The sequence below is a fragment of the Pipistrellus hanaki genome, assembly GCF_964339955.1.
Source record: "Pipistrellus hanaki genome assembly, chromosome: 15".
In the NCBI taxonomy this organism is placed as follows: Eukaryota; Metazoa; Chordata; class Mammalia; order Chiroptera; family Vespertilionidae; genus Pipistrellus; species Pipistrellus hanaki.
Window position 1 is genome coordinate 41,237,053 of NC_140517.1, and position 10,006 is coordinate 41,247,058.

Here is a 10,006-nt window from a genome sequence, read left to right on the forward strand (position 1 = left end):
TGAACTATGATCTCCTGGTTCACAGGTCAATGTTCAACCACTGAGCCATGCCAGGGGGCCATTTTAGTATTTTTTTAATTAAAAATTTTTTAATGTTGACATTATTGCAGGAGACCCCCTTCCCTCTTTGCCCACCTCCACCTCCAGCTTCCTTGGCCTTTACCAAGGTATAGTCCATATCCATGGGGTTGAATACCCTGTGAGAGCAGAGGTCCTTTTCATCTTTCCCTCTCCCTTTTGCCTGGTCATGAAACTCTTAAACAAAGGAATTTTACAAACATCTATGCCTCATTTTAAATGCATTTTAAGCTTCTCAGACTCAAGGACATTAAGCTGTGAGTCAACATCCTGTGATTTCAGCTGAGAGATAATCTTGAACTTCATGCTCTCAGGCTTAGAAACACACATGCACTGCCTTGAGGAGGTTGATTCTTATCTGGTTGCTGGGGGTGGTGTGAGGGAAGCACGTTATATAAAAGGCAGCACAGGCTGACATTCATCAGTCACAGGAAGGCCAGCAGCTATGGCTCTGGGCGCTGGGATCTTTCTTATCTTCGCGGGTGCCTGTGCAATTCTACAAGTGGGCAATTCTGAAAGTGAAGGTAAGGCGGGGAGAGAGGCTGAGACTGAGGTGGAAGAAAGTGCACCAGAAATGGGTTGAATGATAAAATTAATAATAATATATACAAAAAGGGTAATTCCGTAATTATACCAGCAGAGCTGCCAGAGACCTTATGGTTTTTTTTAATAATTTCTTTATTGTTCAGATTATTACAGGTGTCCCCATAGCTCCTCTCCGTCTGATTCCCCACCCTACCACATACACTTACCCCCTGCCCCTTTCTTCATCCAAAGGTGTAAAAATTTTGTCCAATTTCTTCCCGTACCCCTCACAACCTTTCCCCCTGAGAATTGTCAGTCCACTCCCTTTCTATGTCCCTGATTCTGTTATATAAATCAATCCATTCTGTTCATCAGATTTTTTTATTCACTTGATTTTTAGATTCACTTGTTGGTAGGTATGTATTTGATGTCATTTTGTTGTCCATAATTTTTATCTTTACCTTTTATTCTTCGTCTTCTTAAAGAATACCCTTCAACATTTCATGTAATCCTGGTTTAGTGGTGATGAACTCCTTTAGCTGTTTCTTGCCTGCGAAGCTCTTTATCTGACCTTCAATTCTGAATGATAGCTTTGCTGTGTGGAGTAATCTTGGTTGTAGGTACTTGCTGTTCATCACTTTGAATATTGCTTGCCACTCCCTTCTGGCCTGCCTAGTTTCTGTTGAGAAATCAGCTGACATTTGTAGGGGTGCTCCCTTGCAGGTAACTAACTGTTTTTCTCTTGCTGCTTTCAAGATTCTTTGTCTTTTGCCATTGGCATTTTAATTATGATGTGTCTTAGTGTGGTCCTCTTTGGATTTCTTTTGTTTGGGGTTCTGTGCATTTCCTTGACTTTTAAGTCTAACTCTTTCCGCAGGTAGGGAGAGTTTTCTGTCATTATTTCTTCTAGGTTTTAAATATTTTCTTCTCTCTCTTCTGGAACTCGCATAATTCTGATGTTGGCATGCTTAAAGTTGTCCCAGAGGCTCCTTACACTTTCTTCATATTTTTGGATTCTTTTTTCTTTCTGTTTTTCTGGTTGGGTGTTTTGTTATTTCCTCATATTTCAGATTTTTGGTTCCATTCTTGCGATACGATGGTCGACAGTTGAGTTTCTGTATAATCTTTATTTGACACAGTGATGCTTAACTTCTAATTGGTCCTTTTCTATTTTTGCATTCTCATTAAGGTCCTTGAAAGTATCACTAAGCTCCTTAGAGTTCTCATCAAGTTTCTCTGTAGTTTTTAGAAGATTCTTGAGTAACCTAATAAATGTGGTTTTGAACCCTATGTGCAGTAGTTTGCTTTCCTCCATTTCTTTCACTCGTGACATGTTTTTTTGTCTCCACATTTTGTCTGCTTCCCTGTGTTGATGGAGTGGCTTTTTGTGGTAGGTGACCCACAGGGGCCAGAAGTTAAACTTCCCCAATCACCTGAGGTAGACACTCTTGGTACAACCCTTGATAGGCTGAGTACACGTCTTGGTGTAGTTAAGCCTTAATTGCTATTGGTACACTGAGAGGAATTGACCTCCAGGCTAATTGTCTGTGAGGACCCACTGTGTCTATAATGGAAGAACTGCTGGGTTGGAGACATACTTATGGGGCTGGACTTATATCAGTGGGCCTTTGGTGCTCATTGAGTCTGCCTCTTGAATGTGTCACTTATGGATATGAGGAGTTGAAATCTGGTGTCTCACGCTGACCACTTGGTACACTGGCTTCTGGATCTCCAATGGGGTGCAGGTCAGCTATTGTCTTAGGTCTCCCAGCAGAAGCTATACTGATAACTGCAGTGCTCTACTTTTTGCTTGGGGTTTGGAGGTTTTGGAACTGTCTGACCAGGGCTGTAGTTTGCTAGGTTAAGGTGTGATTGGGAAATCCATTCATATTTAAAAACTGTTGCTTGGTGCTTGGGAGTGATTATAGATTGTGTGTGGCAGGGTCTCAGGATATCACTAGGCTAGGGCATGGCAAAAAGTGACGGCTGCCAGTCAGCCATCTCTGCGTCTCCAACCGTGTCCCCATGTCTAGGGCACCAGCACAGTAAACAATTATTCCTGCCTGCAGCTCTGAAAACAAGGCCCCCTCACTTTCCAACCAGATGGCAGACAGTCCATCTTCTCCCCATAGGAGTTTGGGTCCCCTGTTTCTATCCAGAAACTGGATTTCAGAGTAATCGGGTGTTTGTCTCCCTTCAGGTTGAAAAAAGCAACGCCCACCACCAGCCTGGTTTGTGCATCTTCGTACCTCAGCTTTTCAGCGCCTGTGCACGTCTCAATGCTCTTTTCTCTTTCCTTCAAGTTGAAGAACTTCCACTCAGCCAGCTTTCCTGTGGTTGTGGGTGACAGACATTTTGTCTTTTAGTTTTAGTTTTGAAATTGTTGTGCGAGGCAGCAGTTTAGGTGTTTACCTATGCCATCATCTTGGTTGTATCCAGAGAACTTCTGGACATCCTCCCAGACAAAGCTGGGGGCTTGGCTGACCTGCAAACAACCCTTAAATGGCCCTTGCCCTGGGCGGCCATGCCGCTTTGTGGGGGCATGGCAGGCCTGATAGGGGTGTGGCCAGCTTGCAAAATACCCCAGGCCCCTCACCAGACTGGCCCTACCCAAGGCGACCCCAACCCTGATCTGGTACACCCTTGATGGCAGACCAGCTGGCTCCCACCGTGCACCATGCCTCTATCTATACTAATAAAAGGGTAAAATGCAAATTAGATTGGGAGACCTTCCAGGAGACTTTCCTGGATGTCCTTCTGGACAAATCCACAAGGGCAGGGCCGAGGCAGAGGCGATCATTCAAAGAGGGGAGGGCAGTTGGGGGTGATCAAGCCAGCAAGGGGGACAGATCGGGGCAAGCAGGTCAGCAGGCAGAGTGGTTAGGGACAATTTGGCAGGCAGGCAGGTGAGCAGTTAGGATCCAGTGGTCCTGGATTGCTAGATTGATTGGGCTTAAACATCCCCTAAAGGGTCCCAGATTAAAGAGGTTTCAGTCCAGGTTGAGGAACACCCCTGTGCATTAACTTTTGTGTTCTGGGCCACCAGTATTAATAATAATCCTATATAAAAAAAAAACCACACACCATAATGGCAGAAGAACCAGAATGACTGCTTAATAGGTCACTATAATTTCACTGACCACATCTCAGACCATTTCTCCATCCAGTAGGATCTGATCGCCAATGGCAAAGGGGGACGGACCCGGGGTGCATGGTGGGGGATGTGGGTTGCACCAGGCCAAGCACCCACCTTGCCAGTCACCCTAAACACAGAGGGAGAAGGGCAGCTGTGGTGGGGCTGGCAAGTGGGCGGGAACAGCCAATCTCTCGGTCCCTCCCATGGCCTTCAGGCTTTCATTGCTGGATGGTGAATGGGGAACTGATGTGGGTGGTGGCAGGGGCAGGGCCAGATGCTGGCAGCCGGGGAAGATGGCCCTGATCACAGGCTAGGCTTGAGGACTGTACCTACGCACGATTTGGTGCATCTTACATCCATTAAATAATAATAATGTTCTTGAGTGTGCCTCAGGGCCAAACAGTGTTTTTAAAATCCTCTCTGAGGATGTGTTTTTATTGATGTTAGATAGAGAGGAAGACAGAGAGAGAGGGGGGGAGAGAAACATTGATGTGAGAGGGAAACATTGATTCATTGCCTTCTCTATGGGCCCCAATTGATGACTGAACCCACTACCTACATATGTGGCCTAACTGGGATGCCAGCCGTTGACCCTTTGGTATATGGGACAATGCTCCAACTAACTGAGCCACATTGCCCAGGGTGGCCAAACTCTATTATGAACTTGCTGTTTTAAACAAGTCTCTGAAGTATAAGCCTCATCAGTCTGACTCAAAAGCTCATAGTGCTAATAACTATCAATCCCCACAATAGCTGCCTCACTACTAAATTTGCTTTCAAGTGTTCCAGACATGGGCCCCTTCACACAGGTTTCATATATTGTTCACCGTGAGTTTTTGAAGTAAATAGGGGCACGTGTTCAGGGTAACAGGGAAGCCATATTGTCAGGGCAAATGCATTATTAATGTGGTATGAGTTGAGTCCCATTTGGCCATTTAACCCTTAGCTGTCAGTGTGATTGCAATGAGAAAGTGTAAGATTCTTACTAATCTGTTATGTCTGGTAGCTTTCTCATGTACCTGTTTCTATTAAAATGGCCTTCAAAATGTGAAGAAAATACAGTGTTGTTAACTATATCCACTATGCTGTAGAGTAGATCCATGGAGCTCACACTTGGTGTTCTTATCACATACAAAATTATAATGTTTTAATGTGAAAAAAGTTAGAGCTGCAGAGCATTTCTGCCATCAAATGGACTCAAACCATCCCCATCCATCTCTCTTCTCCTCCTTCAATCTCCTCTACCCTGTATTTTTTCCAGCTCAGTTGTAGCCTGGGACCTGCTCTCCAATTATTTCAGACTAGTGGCCTGGTACACAAATTCATGCACATTGAAAGGAAATTAATTAGAAGAAATATTTTGATATTGCTATTTGCCCTTTCTCTATAATAGAAGTGTTAACCAAATTCACAAAAGACAACAACTGTGATTTATTGAGTGAAGCCAGCAAGAGCTTTATATGTATCACACATGCATGAGTCAACTTAGCCTTTTATGTATATAGAATAAACTTGCTTAACTAGACCTGCTTTCTGATTTATCTAAACTTTTTTTCAGCCCAGTGAAGCATCCCAACTTTTCTTTTAGGTAATTGTCAGAAACACAGCAGTAAATATCAACATGAAGCAGATTATTATTGTAGATCACACAGGGAGAACAAAGGGTTAAATATTTAACTGCAGCAGTGTTTGACTACGTTCTGCATATTGAAAAAACTTGAAGTCATTTTCCAGGTCCACCATTTCTTATTTCTTTTCTGTTGGTCAAGTTTCTAAGCTCTCTAAATCTCCGTTTTTCCGCTAAAGAAAGAAAATAGAATTCCACCGAGTCTACTATCTACCTACTCCTGGACTTCTGTGAGGATCAAATGAGATGAGGCACAGGAAAACGCTTCACAGACATTTGGTTACAGTATAGTGTTTCCACCTGGCTATAAAGCAAGTCATGTTTCTGGGCTGAAGAAACTGCAAGGAGGCTAATCATCACTAGGTCAAGAAAGCCAGGCCTTGCTATATGATGTCATTACCTGGTGCCCACAGCGACCGTTTCTCGGCCGGTCTGGGCTGTGGGGTACATTTTGTACCATGGTGTTTTGGCAGCATTAGCTGCGATTTGGTGGGCTCTCCCTCCGGGGTGGTGCCAGGGCCTGTGCTCCACTTGAGAGAATCATCTGAGTTTTGCTTTGTGGGTGCCAGGTACTTGGTGCCATTTCTCTGTGTGTCACACAACTCCTTCATTGAGCATCTGCCACCTGGTGGTTGGTGCATGTCATAGCGACCTGTTGGATGGATGGAAGGACATTTAGCATATTAGCTGTATATATCCTATATATTAAAAGGGTAATATGCAAATATTGACCCTATTGGTGAAACTACCAGAACAACCGCTAGACCAATCACTATGAGGCGCACAAACCACCTCTTGATCCCTTTCCCTGGCTGACAGGCTCAAATTGCCTGATGGCAAGAGGGAAACTGGAGTGGGTGGCTGTAAGGTGCGGGGCCAGCTGTAGGCAGCCAGGGAAGATGGCCCTGATTACAGGCCAAATCTAGGGAACATACTTACACTAGAGGCATGGCACACAAAATTCGTGCATGGGCTGGGGGGTCCCTCATCCCCACCTACACCCTCTCACAATCTGGGACCACTCAGGGGATATCTAACTGGTGAAGTCATCCCTAAACCAGCAGTTGGACATCACTCTCACAATCTGGAACCACTGGCTCCTAACCGCTCTTCTGCCTGCCTGCCTGCCTGATCAACTCTAACTACTCTGCCTGCCTACATGATTGCTCCTAACCACTTTGCGTATCTGCCTGATACCCCTAATGGCTCTCCTGCCTTCCTGATCGCCCCTAACTGCTATCCTGTTGGCCTGATTGCGCCCAATTGCCTCTGCCTGCCTACCTAATTGCCCTTAACCACTTGTCTGCCTGCCTGATCACCCCTATCTGCTTGCCTGCCTTCCTGATCGCCCTTAAACACTCTGCCTGCCTGATCATTCCTAATCACTCATCTGCCTTCCAAATCACCCCTAACTACTTACCTCCCTGTCTGATTGCCCCTAACCACCTTTGCTTTGCCACTTGCTGCAGTAGCTTTGTCCAGAAGGATGTCAGGAATGACATCTGGAAGGTTGTTCAGCTGTCCTGTCTAATTAGCATGTTACACTTTTATAAGAAATGTTGGAAAATAGTGAAAAGAAAAGTAATAATAGAATCAAACAAACTAATGTTAGGTGGCAACTGCTATCAGCATCCTTCAAAGGTATTTTACATGCATGGGCTAAGACTGCCCTCTCAGTAATGGGAGGGGGAGGTGCACCTCTCCCCTCTCTCTCCCCCTAGGTGTTTAGTCAATAAGGTCAAGCCACTGATAGACAGTGGGCCTGGAGTATCAGGATCAGGCCTCATTCCAAGGGATGGCGTTCTACTCAGGGAGCCTGTTTAAGAAGCACAGGCAGGACTGAGTGGGGGCAGAGGTTACTCAAACAGAAAAAAATAGGCAAATGAGTTTCAGAGAGGTGAGCTTTGCCACCAGTAAGTTCAGTGATGCAGTTGAGAGAATTCATTCAAGCCAAAGTTGCCTTGGCCACGAAGGACTCTCTGGTTTCCATAGTTTTCCTCCTCAACCTAATGAAGTGCCAACTCGGTGCACACTGAAACTCATTTTGTTACCCCATGAATGTGGATTGTAATTGGGATTCTGAATGATGTGAGGTAGACTAAGACTATTAACAATAATAAGGAGACATCATCTGTGTTCATATATATGACATGGACTTAGATTTTTGGTGTTGAATCGGGTGAAGCTGCAGCTCCTGACACAACAAGTCAGCAGGGTATAAAGAATTATGATCCTAGCCCTGGCCAGATGCCTCCGTTGGTTGGAGGGTCAGCAAAAGGTTGTGAGTTCAATTTGTTGTCAGGGCACATACTTATAGGTTTCCGGTTTGATCCCCTATCTGGACGTGTATAGGAGGCAACTGAGGGATGTTTCTCTCTGTGTCTCCCTTCATCTCTTTTTGTCTGTCTAAAAATCAATAAAAACATATCATTGGGTAAGGATTAAAAGAAATTGTAATCCAAAATCAGGCTGCTTTGTGATCTAGCAAACTTATCTGCCTCCTGGCACTCCCAAGCCCATAAGAAATGAATGTCTCTGGGTAAATATTGTCAAGGGTCGTTACAACTGTCACAGGACAGGCACCAGGCCATATAAATCTGGAGACCCCTGGTGCTTAGCAGGGGGCTGCGGCCACGCAGGCCCTTTATCGGGGTGGGTTGGCTTGAACAGAAACGTAGCCAGAATTACCGCAGAGCAAATGGTGCCTAGGAGTTGTGAGGAGAATAATGCCTGCTTCTTTTTTTCAGAGGAACCCTGTGCTTTCCCGTTTACCTATGGTGGCAGTAAATATTTTGATTGCACGAAGGCTGGCTCCGGATACTTTTGGTGTTCTCTAGACCCAGAATATTCAGGGAGATGGAAATATTGCGCAAAAAATGGTAAGCATGTGAGGAGCATGTGGGGGATCTCCATAATTGACTCCTATTTGGAATCCTCTCCTCACCCAGCCCCCGGTGTTCCATTCACGTCCCCTTTCTCTAGCTAAGACGAACACAATCTCACCACAGCTAATTTCCACACCCTTTGCTTCTACTTTTCAGACCGAGCCAAATGTGTCTTCCCCTTTATCTATAATGGCAAATCATATTCGCGATGCACAGACCATGGGGGTTTCTTGACGGTATGGTGCTCAATCTCTGAAAACTATGACAGGGATGGAGCTTGGAAGCTCTGCTCGACCTTCTAGCACAGGGTAAGAGAGCCTGGGGAGGAGGAGAAAAGACAGGGATGAGTATGGAAGGACAGAGCTGGATAGAGAAATGGAGTCAGGTGATATGGAGAGGACGGAGGAGACGTAAATGTTGAGCCTGCAACCTGGGCATGTGTCCTTGACCTGAATTGAACCTGGGACCCTTCAGTCCACAGGCTGAGGCTCTATCCACTGAGCCAAACCAGGTAAGGAGAATGCATAGTCTTTTGAGGGAGTGTGAGAGAGCCAGAGTACGGAGTAGTGCTGGCAGAGAGCAAGAAGAAAGGACGAAAAGAAACACTCCAAGGGGCTGATTGGAAGAAATAAATAGATCACATTCACATTGACATCAAGACCCTGTTTCATGTCTTTTGAGGGACCCTACGGACAGCCATGGATCCAGTCAAGACTTTGAAACAGAAGGGCAGAAAGCCAAGACATCTCAAGCATGGAAGGCATTCTCTGAGTGACAGAGGTGACATCCTTTCCCTGCAACTCAAGACCCCTTGCCTGGCAATAAAATGATTTCTCTGCAGGCACGACTTTGTTATCCTTTCCCGAAAGAAACAATCTTTCAGGTGGGAGGTGTTCTGCATGACCAGCTGGATCTCACAGGATCTTCATATCTGGCCCTCTCCTCCTCCAGACCCTGAAGCATCAGCACACATCATAGCTGTCTTTTCTGTGGCCTTGATTGAATGGCAAAGGTGTGGAGAGGCCAGAGAGGGCTGATGCCTGCCATAGATGGTTTGTCTTTCCTGACTTCACTAAAATGTTATTTCTTTCTGGAGATATTCCCTGACTCCTTAAACGGAAGTATCTCTGGTCATGTTCTCTCAGCCTTTCACTCTCTATTTGCAATTCAACTGCCCATTCCCCCGGGAGAGAGGGGACAGTGGAATGTAATCATTGGGAAGACAAGATGGGCTGTGTTGTTTGTTCTGGCATCAGTCTGAAGTGCAGAACCTGACAAATACTTGGCCCTCAAACACTTTGCAAAAGGCATATATTGTAGAAAAAGTCTTTCAGTAAATAGTTGGGTGCCAATGAAACACAAATTCACAGGTGCCAGAAATAAAAGGCCCGGAAGCTGGAGCCGAACCTGTGTTCTGGGGCCTGAGCAGCCCATGGAGAGATGTACCAGTGGCTGTGGGAGCTTTAAGTCGCTAGTGAGGTCACCGCTGATGGCCAATCTAATGCTGGGGTTAGTAATTGAGATTATAACTTAAAACTGAGTCATTATAAGGCCATCCAGTTAAGGAACTTTGAAAATCTCTTGTGTTCCCATAGAAGCAAGAAGGAAGTTGAAATAGATTATAAGGAAACATGTATTCAAGAACTTATACTAAGTATCAGTAAGAACAGCAGATCTGTGCCATCTGATCTACGCCCCCCACCCTCCATGCGCACCACCCACTCCAGCTCTGTATGAGGAAAGTAACATTATGAG

The 10,006-nt window shown here is 45.3% G+C and overlaps 1 long non-coding RNA gene across 1 annotated transcript; it reads left to right on the top strand.

Annotated features, from left to right (window-relative positions):
• Positions 1 to 434: 434 nt before the first annotated feature.
• Positions 435 to 9,346, top strand: LOC311609982. Its single transcript, XR_014792879.1, has 4 exons — positions 435 to 602; positions 8,114 to 8,245; positions 8,408 to 8,559; positions 8,933 to 9,346. It is a non-coding gene; the product is annotated as an uncharacterized lncRNA (long non-coding RNA).
• The last annotated feature ends 660 nt before the right edge of the window (positions 9,347 to 10,006 follow it).